The sequence below is a fragment of the Callorhinus ursinus genome, unplaced genomic scaffold (genome assembly GCF_003265705.2).
Source record: "Callorhinus ursinus isolate GAN/ISIS: 27379988/994484 unplaced genomic scaffold, GSC_fseal_2.0 scaffold45, whole genome shotgun sequence".
In the NCBI taxonomy this organism is placed as follows: domain Eukaryota; kingdom Metazoa; phylum Chordata; class Mammalia; order Carnivora; family Otariidae; genus Callorhinus; species Callorhinus ursinus.
The window spans coordinates 11170171-11194811 of NW_027397107.1; positions in this window are offsets into that span (position 1 = coordinate 11170171).

The following is a 24641-nucleotide window of genomic DNA, read 5'->3' on the forward strand; positions in this document are numbered from 1 at the left end:
ACATAAATGAGGTCACGTGTACCAAGCTCTAGAACAGAATGGTCGCTTGGTAAATGGGAATTATTCATTGCCATCCCAACTCTGGCTGGAATGAGGAGCTCCACAGCCCTGATGCAGCTCCTACTGCTACATTTTCTGGTCCTGCACTGTCATTGTCTGGTTTTCCTTTCTGACTCTCCTACTGGGAGAGCAGGCAATGGCTTCCTTTCAGGGTCGACCCACTAGTATTTGGTAGATGCTCAGTACACGAGTGAGTGAATGAATAACATGTGGTCTCAGATGCATCAGCCTGGGGGACTTTGACTTCTGTCCCACTCTGCAGAGGCACCCGCAGTATTTGTCTTACCTCTTCTAGGTCCACAGACACCCACCTCCCACCAGCCTCACTCCATGGATGAGGCTCCAGTTGTCTTCCTAGTCCTTGCCAGGCCTCTTTGTGGTTGGCTACTTTCTCCTTCACCATCCTGAGTCCACTGGCTACTTTCTCCTCCACCATCCTGAGTCCACTGGCTAGACTCCTACCACATATGGACAGTTTGGTCAGGTTGATGCCAGCCACTGACATGCATCATACATTCATTACATTGCTGGCTAGACTGGAGCTCCAGAAACTGGTGCTTGCACTCTGTCTTCTGGGCAAGAGATCTAGGATGGCCCCACTCTTATGGGGCTAGCCCTGGTAACTGACCTACTTTCTTCATATCCCCTTCCAGCCTGGATCTTGCCCTAGACAGCTTCATCCTTTATAGGTGAGCTCACCTGAAATCAAAGTTTGTCAAACTAATATTACTGGGAGACTTCACTCACCTCGGCCCTATGTGGTCTTTACTCTAGGGAGTCAATGGACTCACGAAAGAATATGCTTGGGCAAGTGAACTTTCTCTGAGGCCTGATTACCCAGCACACTGGTGCCTCGAAGACTCTTTTTTAGCCCAGTCTTGCTATTTATGCGATTGTTTATTGTTTGCAAGGCAATATGATTTATTCTGTCTGGCATAAAGATCCCAAGAAAATGCAATTTTAACATTCTCCTTCCTGATGCAGAAAGATGCTGAAGCAGCTGGAAAATTGGTTAGTGGTTCCTCCCAGGAGCGGGGCTTCATTTGCTCTGGAAATTCAGCGAGAGGCAGAAGGAAGCAAGGAAGGGCTATTGCTTATGGCATTCATGCTCTCAGTCCAAAATTTCACATTTGTGTTGCATCTGTCGCCCAATTTCTTTTCTCTTGCTACATTTCCTCCCATAAAGGTGATCAATTTATGGAAAGCTTACTCTCCATCCATTTTATCTTAACCTCACAAAGACCTATTATTACTTTTTTGGAATCAAGAGATTCATCCTTCCACATATAAGCAGGTCCATAAGAGAGATTGTTAAGCCAACTCAGGGAGAATGGACAGGTTAAACTCACATCCAGCTCTCAGCAATGTCCTCTCAGCCACCACGGCCAGCAGGGCTTTCAACTCCATATACATGTGGTCCATCTTGATCCGTATCTGAAAATCCAACTTGACCCTTTTCTCAGTCTTTGTGAAAGGACTAGTCATGCACCCAAGCATTTGGCTCAACCAAAATAAAAACAGGCTGTTTCTGCGCCCTCAAATATGGATTCGAAACTACCAGTATACCCACTTTACAAAGAACCTGTCTTTTTTTTATATTTTTAGGCTTTGCTACTTCAGGAACTACTGCTACAGAACTATTTCTGTAACTCTGCAGAGAAATGTCTATAGTTAACGCATAGGGCAGAAACTAACTTTTGCTTTCCAGAATGCACTTTTAGAAGTATCATAAGCTTCCTGAGTTCCAGTGTTCCCAAATATGAAATGCACAAATATGCATTTATTGGATCCCCCAAAGGAGGGCTTTTCAGAATGTCAAGAGCATTTCACTGGGCAATCCCACTTCTCTGCTGTTCTTCATGAAGGAATTAAGGGGTGAAATAAAAAAAAGTGATTAACTCAGAGCACAAAGGCAGAGTGACAAATGCATGAATTCGTTTGACCAGCAATATAGGAAATAGCCTCAGGGACCCAAACCTGCAGGACAGAAGCCATTGGCCTTCTTTGGAAAGGACACATGGTCTACGATGTTCCTCTCCATCACTTGTCACTGAGAACTTTGCCACAATCCACAGGAGCAATTGAAATGCCTTCCCAACACAATGGAAGTGGGAAAGTGTTATGCGCAGCATAGCAGTGGGCTCCTTTCTTCATCCAGATTCTTAACTCACCCTCATGCCTAGTCTTCCATTCCTTTGGGGTATTCTGTATTGAGGCATCTATATTTTCATAGTAAAATCAGTGCTTGATATACAGTTAAAAAAAGAAAAAGCACCCAAAGAAAATGGTAGTTATTTCAGTTGTTGCTAAAATAATCATGGCCTAGGTCTTTAAGTTGTATGCAAATGATTAGACATTATAATGCAGTGCAAGAAATGGAGACGTATATGTCTGAACAGGACATTGGAGATCAGACTTTATTTAAATGTCAACTGTCCCTGTGAGTATGACCCTTGAATCATATAGCACTGTCAATCATTTCTTCAGATGGTATTGGCAGGTCAATCCCCCCCAAAACTGGAGGTAGCTACTGGGGAGGAGAGCTACAGGACTCAGACCCATGCTGGGGGGAGGAGAGGACCAAAAATACTTGCAGGCCCTCACTCTTACTAGGTTCCACCCTCTCCTTCATGGCATCCGAGGCTCCCTGGGAATCTGAGCACTGGGGAAGAGGGTTAGCAGTTCCCCCATGCATTCTGTATTTCAAACTGAGGTATGTGATGTTAAAGCAAGGTCATGATTTTTAATTAGTATGGACAAGACTGTGAGGTCTCCTGTGCACAGTAGGCCCTCCATAGCTGGGAGCAGTAGGAAGACAGGATGGAAAGAGCAGGTACCAAGTTTGCTTCTCAGCTCAACTGCTTACTAGCCTTGCCAGGTTACCAAGTCCAGTCACCGCTCTGAACCTGTCTTTACGTGGCTCGAAGATGGGAAAGTTTCAGCCTGCTTGGCAGAGACGTCAGGAGAATTCCATGTATGTGCAAACCCAGAGTTAGTCCCAGTGAGACTCAAGAAGTAATGAGTTTCATTGAGAGTTCTCATCCTTGACCATCTAAATACAAACCAGCAACTATTTACTAATAGTTGCTACCATTTTGCTTTTGGGGAACTCTCTGTCCTATTGGATAGCTGCTCCCTTAATGACCTCTCAGTCAATTCCTTAATTGTTTAGTCGTTTTAGTTATCAAAAGAGCTTCACTTCTAGATCTGTCCCCTCAGGCAAGGGAAACAAAAGTAAACTATTGGGACTATACCAAATTAAAAAGCTTCTGCACAGCAAAGGAGACCATCAACAAAATAAAAAGATAACCCACTGAATGGGAGAAGATATTTACAAATGATAGTCCAATAAGAGCTTAATATCCAAAATTATGAAGAACTTGTATAATTTCACATCAACTCCCCCCCCAAATAATCTAATTAAAAATGGACAGAGAACCTAAATAGACATTTTCTCAAGAAGACATACAGATGGCCAACAGACACATGAAAAAATGCTCAGCATTATCAGGGAAATGCAAATCAAAACCACAATATCACTTAACACATGTCAGAATGGCTAGTATTGAAAAAGCAAGAAATAGCAAGTGTTGGCATCAAGGGAGGATGTAGGGAAAAAAAGGAACTCTCATGCATTGTTGGTGGGAACATAAATTGCTGCAGCTGCTGTGGAAAACAGTATGGGGGTTCCTCAAACAGTTGAAATTAGAGCTACCGTTCGATCCAGCAATTGCACTACTGGGTATTTACCACAAAGATACAAATGTAGGGACCCGAAGGGGTACGTGTACCCCAATGTTTATAGCAGCAATGTCCACAATAGCCAAACTGTGGAAAGAGCCAAGATGCCCATCGACAGATGAATGGATAAAGAAGATGTGGTATATATACACAATGGAATATTGTGCAGCCATCAAAAGGAATGAGATCTTGCCATTTGCAACGACATGGATGGAACTGGAGGGTGTTATGCTGAGTGAAATAAGTCAATCAGAGAAAGACATGTATCACATGACCTCACTGATATGAGGAATTCTTAATCTCAGGAAACAAACTGAGTGTTACTGGAGTGGTTGGGGGTGGGAGGGATGGGATGGCTGGGTGATAGACATTGGGGAGGGTATGTGCTACGGTGAGCGCTGTGAATTGTGCAAGACTGTTGAATCACAGATCTGTACTTCTGAAACAAATAACGCAACATATTTTAAGAAAAAAGAAAAAGAAGAAGATAACAGGAGAGGAAGAAAAGGGGAGTATGTCAGAGGGGGAGACGAACCATGAGAGATGATGGACTCTGAAAAACAAACTGAGGGTTCTAGAGGGGAGGGGGGTAGGGGGATGGGTTAGCCTGGTGATGGGTATAGAGGAGGGCACGTTCTGCATGGAGCACTGGGTGTTATGAACAAACAATGAATCATGGAACACTGCACCAAAAACTAATGATGTAATATATGGTGATTAACATAAAAATAAAAAAATTTTAAAAAAAACTGAAAATAGAATTCCCATACAATCTCGTAATTCCACTAGTGGGTACTTACCCCCAAAAACAAAAACACAAATTCAAAAAGATAGATGCACTCCTATGTGTATTGCAGCATTATTTATAATAGCCAACATATGAAAGTAACCTAAGTGTCCATCAATAGATGAATGGATAAAGATATGGTGTGTGTGTGTGTGTGCGTGTGCGTGTGTGTGTGTGTGTGTGTGTGTGTGTGATGGAATATTACTCAGCCATAAAAAAGAAAGATCTTGCCACTTGCAACAACATGGTTGAAACTAGAGGGTATTATTCTTAGTGAAATTAGTCAGAGAAGGACAAATATCATATGATTTCACTTATATGAAGAATCTAAAAAAAATAAAAACAAATAAACTAACACAAAGCAGAAACAGACTCATAAATACAGACAACTGAAGGTTGCCAGATGGGATGGTGTTGGGGGGGGTGGGCAAAAGGGATGAAAGGTAGTGAGAAGGCCAACCTTCCAGTTGTGGAAACAATAGGTCCCTGAGACTACAGGTACAGAGTAGGGAATATAATCACTCATAGTATAATAGCGTTATATGGTGACAGATGGTAGCTACACTTGCGGTGAGCATAACACAGAGTTGTGGAATCACAGTGTTGTATACCTGCAATTAATGTAACACTGTCACCTATACTTCAGTGTTTTAAAAAAGCAACTTTGCTACACTTATTAAGAACTAATCCTGTCCATATGGGAACTCTAAGCACATATTCTGTTCAAGCCCTCCCTAACAAGGACAGGCCTATGGACCTGTAGCTCTGGGGGCATGGAGGGAAGGGGAGCTCCACCTTCCTCTTCCCTGGCCAAACTCACCTCCAGACCTACCTAGGTGTGGAAGTAAAGAGAGAAGCCCAGTTTGCTTCCTGGATTGCCCACAACTCAGCTTGCTGCCACCCCTGCTGACTGAGCCCCTTCTATGAAGAGCTGGTGTGGAAGCAGCCTGCCCCAGCAAGCCAAGCTAGAGAAGGACTCCATTCCAAGAAGCTCCCCTGGGCTCTGTGGCTTCCTCTGGAGAAGTAGGTCTAACTTCAGGCAGACTTTCAGTCACCAGCCATGGGCTTCATTCCCTTGCAGAAAGCACCTGTTTGCCCTACACTGGGTTGGTCCCTGGGGAACCCGGTTGCCTCCAACCTCACCTTCCCTCCTAGTCTGGGCTCTGGGCCTGAAGTAAGAACCAGGCCATTATCCCTACCTCTTTGCTTCTTAGGGCTGTCTTTGCCTCCCTTCTCCCCAGCCTGCTCTGATGGTGACAGGACAAGTCAGCAAGCCCATGCACCCAGTGTACAAGATGTCATTCCCCCTCCCTAATAAAGCCCAGACTTTGGGGTCCCTTTCCCTCAATTTTGAGGCAGAAAGCCAGTCAATGCTTTTCTTCACAAACATCACTTCTCCTCCCCAAATGGTAACCTCTCACTCCCTCTTCAGCTCTTTGTATGTGACAATAGGGGCACAGATGAGATATCGGGTAGGAGTTAACAGGAACCATTTTTCTCAAGAGGGAAAACCTCCAAACATTTCCCCTGGCATGCCACCCTACCACCTTGTACTACTATTATCAAAAGAGGAAGGCCAGCCAATAGGTACCTTTGATGATAAATGACACTCCCTCAAGAGAAGCCTCCGACTCTTCATAATGAACATCTGTCTTGCTCTGAGCTCTCAGCACTTTCTAGCCTTCAGGTAGTTAATTATTTGTAGATTTCACACTTAATGAAAGAGTATTGATCCAGGGCCTGGTGTGGAACCCTGTGCCCTATGAAGCCCTGTGGAGAGATCCAAGGAAGCCTTGTACTAAATAAATTCACAACCTAGATCAAGGAAAAACAAGCCTCCATATAATAGGATGACTTCTATGACACACTATACATCGAGGCATTATTATTGAGAAAGAGATGCCAGAGTGATGGGTATTCAGAGAGGAGAGAATCCCTAAGGACCAGAGTAACCAGATGAAGCATTCTCAAGGAGGTGGGGCATACAAAGACCTCAAAGGAAAACATTCTCATGTAGTCTCCAGGTATGATTTTTCACTCTATCCACTGGAATGGCTTCCTGGAAGGAAGCAGAAAGTGGCTGCAGAGGTAAAATCTCTATGAACAGACATGCGGATAACTGTAACAACACAGCAAGCACCAGGCTAAATTCTTTACAAAGGCTGTCTCTTTATTTAAGCCTTGCAAATACCCTGTGAAATAGGAATCATTTCATTTCTGGCCTGTTGGCCTCAGTTTGAATCTGGGTTTCTCTACTTGCCGTCTATGTAGTTACAATTTTCTTATTAATTAGGTGAAGGTAATCATGCCCATTTTGTAGGAATATCGTGAGGATTCAGCGGAATAATGTATATAAGGCACTTAGCACAGTGCCTGGTACCCAGAAAATGTCTAAGGAAATATGTTCCCTCATATTGCCAGGTATCCAACAGAGGATGAACTAACAGAGCTAACTTGCATGAGTAAATAATTATAGCAGCAATTATCTCCCTGAGGACAATTATTTGCCATCACCATTTGTACCCACTGAAATTACACGCATAAGAAGCAGAGTCACCCATTGGCAGATAAACGTAATTAAATTGGAAGAATGACATCAATGGCTGATTGGATTAATAAAAGAAATTTATTCCCCGGAGGTATTTCAGAAATGCTTCTCCAAGCTGGATCATATTTTTTAAAGGCTTGTACCCTGAATTCAAATTATATATTAATTCCTTTCCCCAAATCAGCGTGCATTCAACCCTTATAAACACCACATACTTCTGAAAAGCTAGGACTATGAAGGTTTTATAAACCACACATACAGATGCCAATCCCCTCAATCTTTGTGTAAGAATAGATCTGTAAAAGATGTAGCATTTTGTTGATGAAGTCAATTAAGCAAACATTTCAACTGGATGATATGTACCCTGGGTTGAGAATTTTATTTTAAATAATGGGCAAAGAATATAATATAATGTGGTCACTTCACAAATTTAAATAGTTTATTGTTCCTTAAACTCTCCTCCAAGTATCTAACGGTCATATGCTGATCTGGATCAAAATAACTTTAAAAACTGAGTTTAAAAACTATTTAATTCTTATAAATTCCACAGATAGTAATGATAGCAGGGCTCAAATGTGCAAACCCTGAGTGATAAAGGAATTTTTTTCCCTTGTGCCAATGTCCAATACTCTAATTATTCCTATAGTTATGACCCACAGGTATACGTTCTCATTTCTAAATCTTTGCCTAATGTTTATCACTCTGAAAGTCTCAATTGGTATCTGTTAGGTAAATGAATTTATATACAGCTCATCATTTATGAATTTGGGTGGCAATCTACATTGGTGTACTTCTTAGGTACTTGAAATATGTCTGTGAAGTAGAGATAAGAAAGGCATAAAACTTGATTTTACCCCTGGAAAAAAATCCAGAAGAGGAAAAGTGTCTTTCCCAGTAATCACAAAGGAAAATAAAACCATCTGGTTATTGAGTTCTGAGATGGTTGTCAGAGAGGGTCACAAGCTTCTACTGGCATGGAAAAGCAGTTCAATCACTTTTACATTTTTGTACATGAAAAAGAAATTTTCATACAAAACTCTTGCAGAAGTAAAAATGGGCACATCCAATATCTTACTACACACCTGAAAATGTCCTCCAAGTCTACACCATAGTTAGCTTTGAGAAGTTCGAGCTGCACTGAAATATACCATCAGATCAAACCCAATTCATTATCTAACCTGTAAGAGTAAAAGTGAAGTGCAGCCAAACTGGTATTATCCTCAACTCTTTCGAAGACCATGTAATGATCTTTCTAAATGTTTACCAGAAACTGAAGCTTTTGGTATTCTAAAGATTCTTGTATCGGAAAAAAAGGGGGGGGGTGTAGGGAGACAATATAAGGTCATCTTTTCTAGATTAATGTGAATGGATGGCTCGTCTTGGTGATTAAATCATTGGTAGTTACATGTATAAGTTAGTAATGGGGTGAGTTGATGTCACCACTTCTCTACTTGTGTAGGCTCAGATTCATGATCATCCTTTACTGATAAAAAATCTGCATATACATTCTGTCTGGAGTATACATAGTTCTGTTGCTTGAGCACTGATGAATATAAATTTCCTACCTGTTAGCTTTCAAATTTCTAAAAAAGAAAAATGCAGAATCATAGCCCAGAAAAGACTGTACTCAATCCAGTTCATGTGCACAGGTTTATTACTTCATACTTAATAATAATCACAATAATGATGTGGTCTCCTTTATAAAAGCAGCATTCATAACCTATAAAAATGACTAACAGAAAGGTGCACTATTTATTAAAAAAAATAAAACCTGTGAATCCATTTTCAAAGACAAAGGTAATAACAAAAAATAAAGAGCATTGCCATATTCCAAAACTGGATGGCTAAATATTTGGAAAATGTAATTTCTCCCTAAATAATTTCAATGCAATCCCCAAGAAAATATCAACAGGAGTTACTATGGAAATTCACAAACTGATTGCAAAATTCAAACAGAATGCTCAAGAACAGCCACGGTAATTCTGAAAATAAAAATAAAAAAGAACAATACACGAAGAGTAGCCTTCTCAAAAATCAACATGTTAAAAAAAGTTCTAGTACTTAAAGAGGTGTGGCATTTGCACAGACCAGATAAATAGATCAAAGGCTCAGAGTAGCTTCCATAAACAGACACATATATATGGAGGTTTAGAATATGTTAAAAGAAAGCATTTCAAATTACTGGGAAAACATGGGACCATTCAACTAATGGTTTGGGGAGACAATTTAGAAACAAATTTAACTCAATGCCTCTGACCAATGAAAAATATAAATCCTACATGGTTTACATAGCTTAAAATGTTTTAAAACTATAAAGGATTTAGGGAAAACAGAACACATTTATGGTTTGGGGATTTTCTAAGAAGATCCAAAATACAAAAATCCATCAATAAAAGGATATATCTGATTATTTCAAAATTAAAATATCTTGGAAGAATCAATATTAAAATGTCCATACTACCCAAAGTAATTTACAGATTCAATGCAATCCATATCAAAGTACCAACAGCATTTTTACAGAGCTAGAACAAATAATCTTAGCATTTGTATAGAACCACAAAAGTTCCCAAATATCAAAACAATCTTATAGAAGAAGAACAAAGCTGGAGGTATCACAATCCCAGATTTCAAGATGTACTACAATGCTGTAGTAATTGAAACAATATGGCCCTGGCATAAAAATAAACATATAGATCAATAGAATAGAAAAGTCAGAAATAAACCTATATTTACATGGTCAATTAATCTATGACAAAGAAAGAATATACAATGAGGAAAAAGTAGTCTTTTCAATAAATGATGCTGGGAAAACTGGACAGCTCCATGCAAAAGAATGAAACCAAACTGCTTTCTTATACCATACAAAAAAATAAACTGAAAATGGGTTAAAGACCTAAATGTGAGACCTGAAACCCTAAAACTCCTAGAAGAGAACTTGGCAATAAAATCTTTGACACTGGCCTTAGGAACATTTTTCTAGATCTATCTCCTCAGGCAAGAGAAACAAAGCCAAAATAAACTGTTGAGACCACACCAAATAAAAAGCTTTTGCACAGTGAAGGAAACCATCAACAAACAAAAAGGCAACCTACTGAATGGGAGAAGATATTTGAAAATGCTATACCTAACAATGGGTTAATATCCAAAATATATATGAAGAACTGATACAATTCAACACCAAAAAAACAAACAAAGATGGGCAGAGGACCTGAATAGACATTTTCCCAAGAAGACATACAGATGGAAAATAGACACATGAAAAGATGCTCAAAATCACTCATCACTCGGGAAGTGAAAATCAAAACCACAACGAGATACCATCTTACACCTGTTAGAGCAGCTAGTATCAAAAAGAATAAGTGTTGGAGAGATGTGGAGAAATTGGTGCAGCTACTGAGAAAAACAGTATGGAGGTTCCTCAAAAAATCAATAATAGAGGAGAAGACCAAGATGGCAGAGGAGTGGGACACTTAAATTTCGTCTGGTCTCAGGAATTCAACTAGATAGGGATCAAACCATTCTGAACACCTACGAACTCAACAGGAGATTGAAGAAAAGAATAGCAGCAACTCTCTAAACAGAAAAGCGACCACTTTCGGGAAGGTAGGACGTGCGGAGAAGTGAATCCGAGGCGATATTCGGGAGGATAGACGGCGGGGGAGGGGGCCTCCGTTGGCCGCTTCTGGCAAGTGCTAGAGCCGCGGAGCACAAAATCGGACCTTTTAGAAGTCGGCTCTGCTGAGGGACGTCGCTAGGGTGGCTAAGCAGGGGGTGGAACCCTTACTGAGACAGTGTGGTCTCAAGACCCTTGGGGTCACAAAAGGACCGGGGGTGCCTGAGTGCAGCAGAGCTCCCAGGTATCAGAGCGGGGAAGCCGGCTGCAGAGACGGAGCCGAGGCGTGGGCTCTCAGCTTGGGGTTGCCATAAACTGTGATCCGCGGCACAGTCGGGCCACTGCTCCTCCAGCAGGGACCCAACAAGCAGTAGATCTGGGGAGACTCCTCTTCCTCCCCGGGGAGGAGCGGCGCGGGAGCACACCATAGGGATCTACTGGGTTTGGAGACTCCACACCGAGTTGGGGGCCAGAGATAGAAATGCTCGGTCACAGGCCAGGTGAGCACGGAGTGTGGCCAGAGCGGGGGAGATGGGAGTGACTGACTGCTTTTCTCTGGGGGCGCACTAAGGAGCGGGGCCCCGAGTTCTCGGCTCCTCAGGGCAGAGATTGGGAGGCTGCCATTTTCACTCTTGTCCTCCAGAGCTGTATGGAAAGCTTGCAGTGAACAAAAGCTCCTGAGCGCAAACCCGAGCAGATTACTTAGCGGAGACCCCGCAAGGGCGGGGTAATTCCACCTCTGGCAAAGACATTTGGGAACCATGGCAACAGGCCCCTCCCCCAGAAGATCAGCAAGAACAGCCAGCCAAGACCAAGCTTACTAATCAATGAGAATGGCAGAATGCCAGCACTAGGGGAATACAATACATAGAATTCATGGCTTCTTTACCAGGATTCCTGAGTCTTTCGAAAGTTAATTTTTTTAATTTTCTTTTTTTTTCTTTTTCTTCTTGTTTTGTTTTGAATTTTCTATTTCCCTTTTCCAACCAACATCTTATCACTTTTTAAAAAAATCTTTTTTAATTTTCATTTTTAGAGTCATATTCTATCCCTTCATAGTAGTTAACCTTATTTTTGGTATATAAATTGTTCTCTCTTTAAAATTTTGGGATACAGTTTCTTCTAACACCAAAATATACCCTAAATCTCTAGTGTGTGGCTTTGTTCTAGTCTCCTGCCTGATCACTTTCTCTCCCTTTTTTCTTTTTTAAATCCTCTTCTTTCTTTTTTCAACCAACTTATCTTTTCAATTCCTTTTATAAAATCTTTTATAATTTTCATCTTTACACTCATTTTCCACCCCCTTCATCATATTTACCCTTATTTTTACATGTATAACTTTTTCTTTCTTTAAAATTTTGGGAGGCACTTTCTTCTAACAGACCAAAATATGGCCCAAATCTAGTGTGTGGCACTGATCTATGCACCAGCCCAATCATATTTGATCATATTCTGTTTTTTTTTTTTCTTTCTTTCCCTTTCTTTTCCCCCAGTTTCAGGTCTCTTCTGATTTGTTTAGTGTATATTTTTCTGGGGTTGTTTTTACCCTGTTAGCATTTTGTTCTCTCATTCATCTATTCTCCTCTGGACAAAATGACAAGATGGAAAAAATCACCTCAAAAAAAAAAAACAAAAAAAAAACAAGAGGCAGTACCAACTGCCAGGGACCTAATCAAAATGGACATTAGTAAGATGTCAGAACTAGAGTTCAGAATGATAATTTTAAAGATACTAGCTGGGCTTGAAAACAGCATGGAAGATATTAGAGAAACCCTTTCTGGAGAAATAAAAGAACTAAAATCTTACCAAGTTGAAATCAAAAAGGCTATAGATAAGGTGCGATAAAAAAAATGGAGGCTCTGACTGTGAGGAGAAATGAGGCAGAAGAGAGAATCAGTGATATAGAAGACCAAATGATGGAAAATAAGAAGCTGAGAAAAAGAGAGATAAACAACTACTGGATCATGAGGGCAGAATTCGAGAGATTAGTGATACCATGAGACAAAACAATATTAGAATAATTGGGATCCCAGAAGAAGAAGAAAGAGAGAGAGGGGCAGAAGGTATATTGGAGCAGAGAATATTAGAGCAGAGAACTTCCCCAAATTGGGGAAGGAAACAGGCATCAAAATCCAGGAGGCACAGAGAACCCCTCTCAAAATCAATAAAAATAGGTCAACACCCCGACATCTAATAGTAAAACTTACAAGTCTCAGAGACAAAGAGAAAATCCTGAAAGCAGCTCGGGAGAAGAGATCTCTAACCTACAGTGGTAGAAACATTAGAATGGCAACAGACCTATCCACAGAGACCTGGCAGGCCAGAAAGGACTGGCATGATATCTTCAGAGCACTAAATGAGAAAAATATGCAGCCAAGAATACTATATCCAGCTAGGCTGTCATTGAAAATAGAAGGAGAGATAAAAAGCTTCCAGGACAAACAAAAACTAAAGGAATTTGCAAGCACGAAACCAGCCCTACAAGAAATATTGAAAGGAGTCCTCTAAGCAAAGAGAGAACCTAAAAGTAACATAAACCAGAAAGGAACACAGACAATATACAGTAACAGTCACCTCACAGGCAATACAATGGCACTAAATTCATACCTTTCAATAGTTACCCTGAATGTCAATTGGTTAAATGCCCCAATCAAAAGACACAGGCTATCAGATTGGATGAAAAAACAAGACCCATCGAGATGCTGTCTGCAAGAGACTCATTTTAGACCCAAAGACACCCCCAGATTGAAAGTGAGGGGGTGGAAAACCATTTACCATGCTAATGGGCACCAAAAGAAAGCTGGGGTGGCAATCCTTATATCAGACAAATTAGATTTTAAACAAAGACTATAATAAGAGATGAGGAAGGACACTATATCCTACTTAAAGGGTCTATCCAACAAGAAGATCTAACAATTGTAAATATCTATGCCCCTAACATGGGAGCAGCCAATTATATAAGGCAATTAATAACAAAAGCAAAGAAACACATTGACAACAATACAATAATAGTGGGGGACTTTAACACCCCCCTCACTGAAATGGACAGATCATCTAAGCAAAAGATCAACAAGGAAATAAAGACTTTAAATGACACACTGGACCAAATGGACTTCACAGATATATTCAGAACATTCCATCCCAAAGCAACGGAACACACATTCTCTCTAGTGCCCATGGAACATTCTCCAGAATAGATCACATCCTGGGTCACAAATCAGGTCTCAACTGGTACCAAAAGATTGGGATGATTCCTTGCATATTTTCAGACCACAATGCTTTGAAACTAGAACTCAATCACAAGAGGAAAGTTGGAAAGAAGTCAAATACATGGAGGCTAAAGAGCATCCTACTAAAGAATGAATGGGTCAACCAGGAAATTAAAGAAGAATTTAAAAAATTCATGGAAACCAATGAAAATGAAAACACAACTCTTCAAAATCTTTGGGATGCAGCAAAGCAGTCCTGAGAGGAAAGTATATAGCAATACAAGCCTTTCTCAAGAAACAGGAAAGGTCTCAAATACACAACCTAACCCTACACCTAAAGGAGCTGGAGAAAGAACAGCAAATAAAGCCTAAACCCAGCAGGAGAAGAGAAATCATAAAGATCAGAGCAGAAATCAATGAAATAGAAACCAAAAGAACAGTAGAACAGATCAACGAGACTAGGAGCCGGTTCTTTGAAAGAATTAACAAGATTGATAAACCCCTGGCTAGACTTACCAAAAAGAAAAGAGAAGTGACCCAAATAAATAAAATCATGAATGAAAGAGATCACAACACCAAGGAAATACAAACAATTATAAGAACATATTATGAGCAACTCTATGCCAGCAAATTAGATAATCCGGAAGAAATGGGTGCATTCCTAGAGATGTATCAACTACCAAAATTGAACCAGGAAGAAATAGAAAACCTGAACACACCTATAACCACTAAGGAAATTGAAGGAGTATTCAAAAATATCCCAACAAACAAAAGCCCAGGGCCAGATGGCTTCCCAGGGGAAGTCTACCAAACATTTCAAGAAGAATTAATACCTATTCTTTTTAAACTGTTCCAAAAAATAGAAATGGAAGGAAAACTTCCAAACTCATTTTAGGAGGCCACCATTACCTTGATCCCCAAACCAGACAAAGACCCCATCAAAAAGGAGAATTACAGACCAATATCCTTGATGAACATGGATGCAAAAATTCTCACCAAAATACTAGCCAATAAGATCCAACCATACATCAAAAGGATTATTCACCACGACCAAGTGGGATTTATCCCTGGGCTGCAAGGTTGGTTCAACATCCACAAATCAATCAATGTGATACAAAACATTAATAAAAGAAAGAACAAGAACCATATGATCCTCTCAACAGATGCAGAAAAAGCATTTGACAAAGTACAGCATCCTTTCTTGATCAAAACTCTTCAGAGTATAGGGATAGAAAGTACATACCTCAATATCATAAAAGCCATCTATGAAAAACCCACAGCGAATATCATTCTCAATGGGGAAAAACTAAGAGCTTTCCCCCTAAGGTCAGGAAAACGGCAGGGATGTCCACTCTCACCACTGCTATTCAATACAAGAAGTCCTAGCCACAGCAATCAGACAATAAAAAGAAATCAAAGGCATCCAAATCGGCAAAGAAGTCAAACTCTCACTCTTTGCAGATGATATGATACTTTATGTAGAAAACCCAATAGACTTCACCCCAAAATTGCTAGAATTCATACAGGAATTCAGTAAAGTGGCAAGATATAAAATAAATGCACAGAAATCAGTGGCATTCCTATACACCAACAAGACAGAAGACAGAGAAATTAAGGAGTCGATCCCATTTACAATTGCACCCAAAACCCTAAGATACCTAGGACTCAATCTAATCAAAGAGGCAAAGGATCTGTACTCAGAAAACTATAAAATACTCATGAAAGAAACTGAAGAAGACACAAAGAAATGGAAAAACGTTCCATGCTCATGGATTGGAAGAACAAATATTGTGAAGATGTCTATGCTACCTAGAGCAATCTACACATTCAATGCAATCTCTATCAAAATACCATCTATTTTTTCAAAGAAATGGAACAAATTATCCTAAAATTTGTAGGGAACCACAGAAGACCCTGAAGAGCCAGAGGAATGTTGAAAAAGCGAAGCTCGTGGCATCACAATTCCAGACTCCCAGCTCTATTACAAAGCTGTCCTCATCAAGACAGTATCTACTGACACAAAAACAGACACATCGATCAATGGAACAGAATCAAGAGCCCAGAAATGGACCCTCAACTCTATGGTCAACTAATCTTTGACAAAGGAGGAAAGAATGTCCAGTGGAAAAAAGACAGTCTCTTCAACAAATGGTGTTGGGAAAATTGGACAGCCACATGCAGAAGAATGAAACTGGACCATTACACCAGACACAAAAATAGACTCCAAATGGTTGAAAGACCTCAATGTGAGACAGGAGTCCATCAAAATCCTAAAGGAGAACATAGGCAGAAACCTCTTCGACCTCAGCCGCAGCAACTTCTTCCAAGAAACATCGCCAAAGGCAAGGGAAACAAGGGCAAAAATGCACTATTGGGACTTCATCAGCTTAAAAAGCTTTTGCACCCAAAAGAAACAGTCAACAAAACCAAAAGACAACTGACAGAATGGGAGAAAATATTTGCAAATGACATATCAGATAAAGGGCTAGTATCCAAAATCTATAAAGAACTTATCAAACTCAACACCCAAAGAACAAATGATCCAATCAAGAAATGGGCAGAAGACATGAACAGACAGTTCAGCAAAGAAGACATCCAAATGGCCAACAGACACATGAAGAAGTGCTCAACATCCCTCAGCATCAGGGAAATCCAAATCAAAACTTCAATGAGATACCACCTCACACCAGTCAGAATGGCTAGAATTAACAAGTCAGGAAACGACAGATGTTGGTGGGGATGTGGAGAAAGGGGAATCCTCCTACACTGTTGGTGGGAATGCAAGCTGGTGCAGCCCCTCTGGAAAACAGGATGGAGGTTCCTCAAAAAGTTGAAAATAGAGGTAACCTACGACCCAGCAATTGCACTACTGGGTTTTTACCCCAAAGATACAAATGTAGGGATCCAAAGGGGTACGTGCACCCCGATGTTTATAGCAGCAATGTCCACAATAGCCAAACAATGGAAAGAACCAAGACGTCCAACGACAGATGAATGGATAAAGAAGAGGTGGTATACACACATACACACACACACACACACACACACACACACACACACACACACACTGGAATATTATGCAGCCATCAAAAGGAATGAAATCTTGCCATTTGCAATGACGTGAATGGAACTGGAGGGTATTATGCTGAGCAAAATAAGTCAATCAGAGAAAGACATGTATCATATGATCTCACTGATATGAGGAATTCTTAATCTCAGGAAACAAACAGGGTTGCTGGAGTGGTGGGGGGTGGGAGGGATGGGGTGGCTGGGTGATAGACACTGGGGAGGGTATATGTTATGGTGAGTGCTGTGAATTGTGTGAGACTGTTGAATCACAGACCTGTACCTCTGAAACAAATAATACATTATATGTTAAAAAAAAAAAAGAAGAAGTTAGTAGAAAGGAAAAATGAAGGGTGGGAAAGCGGAGGGGGAGACAAACCATGAGAGACTATGGACTCTGAGAAACAAACTGAGGGTTCTGGGGGTGGGGATGGGTTAGCCTGGTGATGGGTATTAAAGAGGGCACGTACTGAATGGAGCACTGGGTGTTATACACAAATAATGAATGATGGAACACTACATCAAAAACTAATGATATAATGTATGGTGATTAACATAATAAAATTTAAAAAATCAAAAATAGAAATACCATACAATACAGTAATTCCACTACTGGGTATTTACCCAAAGAAAACATAAGCACTAATTTGAAAAGATATATGCACCCCTATGTGTATTGCAGAATTATTTACAAAAGCCAAGAAATTGAAACAAACTAAGCATTCATTGAAAGATGAATGGATAAAAATGTTGTAAATATACACAATGGAACGTTACTCAGCCATAAAAAGGAATGAGATCTTGCCATTTGTGACATGGATGAACCGAGAGGGTATTATGCCAAGTGAAATAAGTCAGAAAAAGACAATTACCATATGATTTCCCTTATATGTGGAATCTAAAAAAATAAAACAAAGGAATAAAAAACCCCAGAAACAGATCCATAAATACAGAAAAATGGTGATTGCCAGAAGGGAGGTGGTAGAGTTTGAGCCCAACGGGTTAAGGGGAGTGGGTTCTAGTTATGGAATAAATAAGTCACGGGGATGATAAAGGAATACTGTCAGCATAAGGAATACTGTCAATAGTATCGCAATAGTGTTTTGTGGTGACAGATGGTAGCTACACTTGTGGTGAGCATAATATGTACAGTTGTTTAACCACTGTGTTGTACACCTGAGACAAATGTAACACTGTCAACTATACTTGAAAAAAAACCCAACATACACAAAAATCTAAAGAGAATATTTGAAATATCTATAAATGAAAAAGAATTACCATCAGAGTACGTAAGAACTCCCTATGTATTGACCAGAAGAGAAACAACAAGAGCTGCTTCATCACACAATGCCCAGAGCTAGTCCATCATCTCTGTAAATCGGATAAAAAAATGAGTAAATAACATAAGCAGTTCACAAAAGAGGAAACACAAATGTCCTATAAGTATTCAACCTCACTAATAATCAAGGAAATACAAATCTTTTATAAAATTAAGTACTGTTTTTCACTTATCAGGTTGGTAAAGATTTCTTTTGATAGTATCTCATGTCCGGGCAGGAGGCAACTGGCATTCTCATGTGCTTATCGAGTGTGAATTGGTATGGTCATTCCATAAGTCAACTTGGCAATGTCCATTTAAAAATTAAATATTCATATAGTATGATCCAGAAATTACATTTCTCAACACCTACCCTAAATAAAGGGGTAGGGTCAGAGGAAGGAGATACCTTAACATGATAGGATTTGGGTCTTCAAGATCCTTGGGTGATCAGGAATTGAGTTCCCAGCCACCCCCTAATCTTTCCCCCATCATGACCTATATATAGAGCATGGTTGGGCACACAGCTTCATCACCTTTTCCTGACATCCCCATGTAAATCCCACCCACCCTTCAACATTAAGCACAAATATTGTAGAGCCAGAATACTCTGCAGAATTAGCTCATTAAACTTGGCTTTTTGCCAATGACTCCATATACTGTTCACATAATAGTTCCCATGTGATGTCTTACCCATCCCGGGTATCGTCTGAATGATCATGTTAAAGCATCTTTCAAACGCAGGCTGGTGCCTCCACTGTGGTCTCACAGGCAGAAGCTGGGCTGCAGAAGTCTTAATTCAACAGCAAGCTCAATGGTGAGTCAATGGGGATGCCACTGATCCTTATATCCCTCCACTACTCCTTCACCAAGAGTGATGGTTTCCCACTAGATCCCACAATCCTTTGCTGTCACAGCACTTACACTCACTGTATTAATCATGTTTAGGTTCATGTTATATTTTTCCAATTGAGATATATTATGTACAGGCAATATCTGTGTCTTGTTTAATTCTTTAGCTCTGACAGTGCTTAAAATAACACCTACACATACAAAAGTGCTTTAAATATTTTTAATGCATTAAGTGGATTTCCTGTCCAGTAGCCTAAGAAAGGTGGAAAACATTGCCAAGGGGAAGGTCTGATGCCCAGAGCCATTCTAACCATATACGTCTTCCATGACTGAGCAAATGTCTCCTAAGATTACATGAAGAAAATCAGAACTGAAAATATCTTGCCATTTCCCATCTCCCTTTAGTCTAATTCAAATCAATCACTCTGGACTGATAACCCTTTATGCCTAGATAGACTTTAGAGTTCCCACAATTTTTCTATGATCAATGTGATCTTTCTTGATTCTCCAGCAATCCAAAGAAATAACGAGCTCTAAGGGTTAAGCGGCTTACCGAAGGCTACTTGGCTAGTAAGTGACAGAGCTGGAATTAAGAACCTAATTAAAATGCCTTCCACCAAGTTTGAGTGTTTTTCCTTCCACCATACTATCTCTGTCTTTGCAGGAATATCAGGCATCAATTCCTGATCTAAGGTGAATATGGGACAGGACCACACCCAACCGCAGCTTGGGGATACAAAGATTTTGTTTTCAAGTAGGTTGGATTGCATGGATCCAGGGAGTCATATAAGATTTCATAGCCCCTGGGGTAATGGTAGACAATGAATCACTTTTCAGTCCATCCTTCCAAGAGACAACTGTGATTTGTCCATCTGGCTAGATTGGAGCATTTATGTCAGGGAGGACAGTGGCAGGGCCTGGGAGACATTTGGGGTTATGAGTGTCCTCTGAGCTCTAGAGAGGGGAATGCACACCCTTTCCCCAGGCTACATTCTCCCAAGACACTGAGTATAGCCTGGATTATTTATGAATTCCCTCTGAATCTATCCAGTGCAAACTTTGCAGAATGGGCCACTCTTTTTCTAGAAGAATGAAGTCAACAGTCTTTCCCCCTTTTCTCTCTGGTGAGGCCCATTTAAGGGATTAAGGTCCACTCATCTTGAATGCTCAGAACCTGAGAAACTGTACTCCCCTCTCCTCCAGAGGTCACACTGGATGTTGGCCACCATGGTAGTGCTGAAATCACATCACCTTAGGTTAGGCAGACCTAAGCTACTGTACCCTACTATACACTAAGCCCAATGTATGTTCAACTCTCATGGGAAGAGGTTGGGTATTCCTTCTCCAAAAGAACCTCAAGGCAGACCCCAAGGATTTCTCCTGAATGCACTCTCTCCAGGCACATGAAACCACAGCCTTACCTGAAAAATCCCAACACCCACCAGGGTAATTCAGGTGCAGCCTGAGATATGAGGCAGTTTTCACAAATTAAGCAGGACATTTCTCATTATGCCAGATGGCAAGATCAAGGGACCTGCAGTGCAGGAAGCCACTGCTGTTTTTCCTCCTTACTGGTCTACCCTAAAAATGCAGTTTATCTCAGAGGGCAGCTGAGAAATAAAAATAGCAGCTATTATTTTTTGAGGCCCAATTATGTGGCAGCCACTGCCCTAGGTGTTTTTAATTTATCCACACAATCAATTTTATAAGGTAGGTACAATTATCTCATTTTTCAGAAAACGTAAGAGGTGCTCAAAGTCCCTGTTAAGAATGGGTAGAGCTGGAGTCCAAGTCCAACCTCAGTGACTTCTGTCTCTACTAGAGAATGTTGGCCTCTCCTTTCCAATCTTGGAAGAATGACATCAGTTGATGGTTTTGATGGGAATAGGGGATTCTGGGGATCAATAAACTCTTTAGGTTTTGAATGGAAAGCCTTCTATTCCAGTTTGACTGGGACAACCAGCCCCTGAGAGGATTCGATAACATTGTCCATACAAGCCACCATGTTGCTCACTCTGTGTGGGCTCTTTTGGGCATAGGATGCCTTAATAGTCTTGGGATGTCCATGTCATGAAGTGATTCAGATTCCACAGAGATTATGACAAGCAAATCCCTTAGTTGACTGCCTACCCCTGAGGCTTCATGACACTGGTTTTCTTATGCTGAGTATCAAAGTGTCTGAAATGGTGGTGGTAGTGAGAGCACCATGGGGAGTAGGAAGTGTCAGCAAACAAACACAAACAAAAACCCACCACTGATGGAATGTGGCCACATCCAGGGAAATGCCAGCTCAGAGATTAGTGACAGAATTCTTTGGACTCAGCCTGCTTGTGTGTGTGTGTGTGTGTGTGTGTGTGTGTGTGTGTGTGTGTGTGTGTCAGGGGAGGAGGAGGAAGTGGTCAGTAGTCACTGTCTTAGCAGGAGCAGTGGCAAAAGCCACAGCTCTGATCAATACAGCTTCCAGCGGTGATGGAAATGCTCTATATTGCACTGTTCAACATGGAAGCCACTAGCTACATGTGGCCTTTGAGTACTCAAAATACAGCTAGTACAACTGAGGAGCTGACTTTTTATTTGATTTTAATTAAACTGAAATGTAAATGGTTACTTGCAACTAGTGCTACTATATTGGGGACCAGAACTGCACACCCAGAAGAACATCACACTATACCCCACTTGAAAATGCAAAGTCTAAGTGTGGTCTTCTGCTCCTGCAGTTTCTAAGGCAAAAGCCTGGAAAGTGTCCCTTGGCAATTATTAGTGATTCCTTAAGAAACTGCAGCCACCATCCCTTTTTATTCTACAACAACAACAAATCTGCAGCAAAGTATAGAGGCTGAAGTGAGGTCATAGTTACATCCCCCTTGTCCTCATCACTGAGCTCTCCAGAACTGACTCTAATCTCAGCCCTTTCACACTACTCTTCTGAGGAATTCCAGCAGCTGTCTACCATTACTGGAGTCTCTAAGGAACTTGGGAGACTGTTTCAGGATATTTATGCCTAAAGAAATGCCAAGCGGCCATGTCTAATCTATTCCTCCCCATGCCATGCTGGTCTTGAGGGGATTCTGCAAGTCTTGCCAACTCCCCAGGCTTCAGTCTAGCAGTAAGACACAACTACTCTTACGAACCATGAGAGATGATGGACTCTGAAAAACTGAGGGTTCTAGAGGGTAGGGGGGTGGGGGGATGGGTTAGCCTGGTGATGGGTATTGAGGAGGGCACGTTTTGCATGGTGCACTGGGTGTTATGAACAAACAATGAATCATGGAACACTGCATCAAAAACTAATGATGTAATATATGGTGATTAACATAACAATAAAAAAATTAAAAAAAAAAAAGACACAACTACTCTTGAAGAATCCTCTGACCTACCTGGGGGTTCCATCATTAAGTGACCCCCAACCTGGAATGATTGGCAGGAATTCAAGACACCTCCTTCGAACACATATCAGAGTTTACCTACCTCTGTGTCTCACCCACCCTCTGATTCTCTCCTCTCCCATAGCAGAACATTTTCATTTAGTGGGCAGTGGAAAGGGAGAAATTACTTCTGACCAATCACCATCCTTCAAGGCCTTGGAGTTTGATACTCAAAAGTCCAAGCTTTTAAACTTCTGTGTTTTTCTGATCTACGAAAACTTCATTGAGGCAGTAGGTGCCTTGTAGGCTAGTTTAAAAGGGAAACAACTAGAAAGTTTTAAAAAAGGTGTATGTGTGGATAACTAGAAACATGCTATATTGTTAATACTGTAAAATATTTTCATGCCATCACAGGCATAGAGGTTGAAGCCCAAAGCTTACAGGGAATCTACAGCAAGATTTAGAGATCCTTTGTTTCCCATTTCAACCTCCAGATAGCTCCTTTTCTTGAAAGGAAAACTACATTAGAAATGAGAGCTCCTTTCATTATCTTCCCATGCCAAGAATCTGGCCTTGCATTTGATTTGATCTGTAAGCTGGAGCCTGGCCATGTTATTTTTGTCAAGGACCCACCCAGGGTTCCAGTCAGCTGGAACTCTCCCTATCCGGTGTGAATGTTGATGTGGGGGAATTCATTGCCAACCAATGATCTCCAATTCCCTTTGCCCAATTTCCCCTCTCACTTCTATTTCTCCAGTATCCTAAGGAGCCATGCTGGGTGTCTGTGCTTCTGGGGATGAGACAAACTGAAACCCCCTCCTCTCTTCCCATGCCAAGGTAAAATAAGCCCCCTCTGGTTTCCAAGGACCATTTCTGTTTCTTAAGGTAACCATGTCCTATGGAAGCTGAAGGGCACCTCTGTGATTGAAGACTCTATGCAAAGCCAGAATGGAGTATCACGTTCTAATCCCTCCATCAGGGAAGGAACAATTAGCATTCCCTGGACAGAAGATCAGTTAGACTAGAACCAGTAGAAATTATAGACCCAGGAAAGGCTATAAGCCAAGAGTGAAGCACTGCAAATTTGAGTAAACACACATTTTTCATCTCTTTCTTGAGTGTGTAGTTTCTTTTAGAGGGAAAACCATAACGAAACCAAGAAATCAAGAAAACAGTTCAGTAGCCATTTTCTGACCACCAAGAAGTTCTGTGCTAGGCCTGTCCTCAGGGATATGCATCTAGTAGGGAAGCTGAGGGCGAAAACACAGTTAACTAGAACACAAAGCAAAATGATGACAAGCTCTTTAAGCTGAGCAGATAGGATGGTATAATCATCAATATATCTTTCTCCCAGAAAATTCAGTGGGAGCTAAAATACAGTCTCAAACCATTTAAATATGTTTAAACCCCTCCAAGGCATTGTCATTTACTCCTTAACTTCTTTAGCTAAAATTTACTGTACACAAGATTTATAAACTCCTTGTATAGTTGGGTGCTTATTTCTTGACTTCTAAATGGAAAGGTACAAGGTATGTCCATTCTGATCCCAGGGAATGCTACATTCTCAAGGAGGAAGAAGGGGAAGGAGACAGGGCAGTCAATGCCCAAAGGAACCATGCTTGACTCCATGCAATACAAACCAGTGGAAATTGTGATTCCTTCAGCTGGCGGAGAGAAAGAAGGATAATCCATGTCATGGAGTGCCTTCTCTATGTCACACTCTGCCTGAAACTATTCCCATAACTTCTCATTTTTTTCTCCCAACATCCTGGGAAATATTACCATATCTATGACAGAATAATGCTTTGAAATATTGATGAGTTTTTCCTTTTTGTAGTTGTTTTTCTCTCTTGGCCCTTTCCTCATTTCAGTGAGGTAGGCCATTTTGTGTTAGTTGCTTTAAGGAAGGAACATAACAGGGAGCAGAGAACACAGCCATTTCAAAAGCCAAGGCCCTTTGGCAGTGGAAATCACTCAAGCTTAACAGTTGGACTGAGTAGTAGAAGCCACCACCTCCAACTCAAAGCCATCCCACCAACTAGAAAGATGTTCCCTAGTCTGGAAGATGGAATCAGAAAAGCA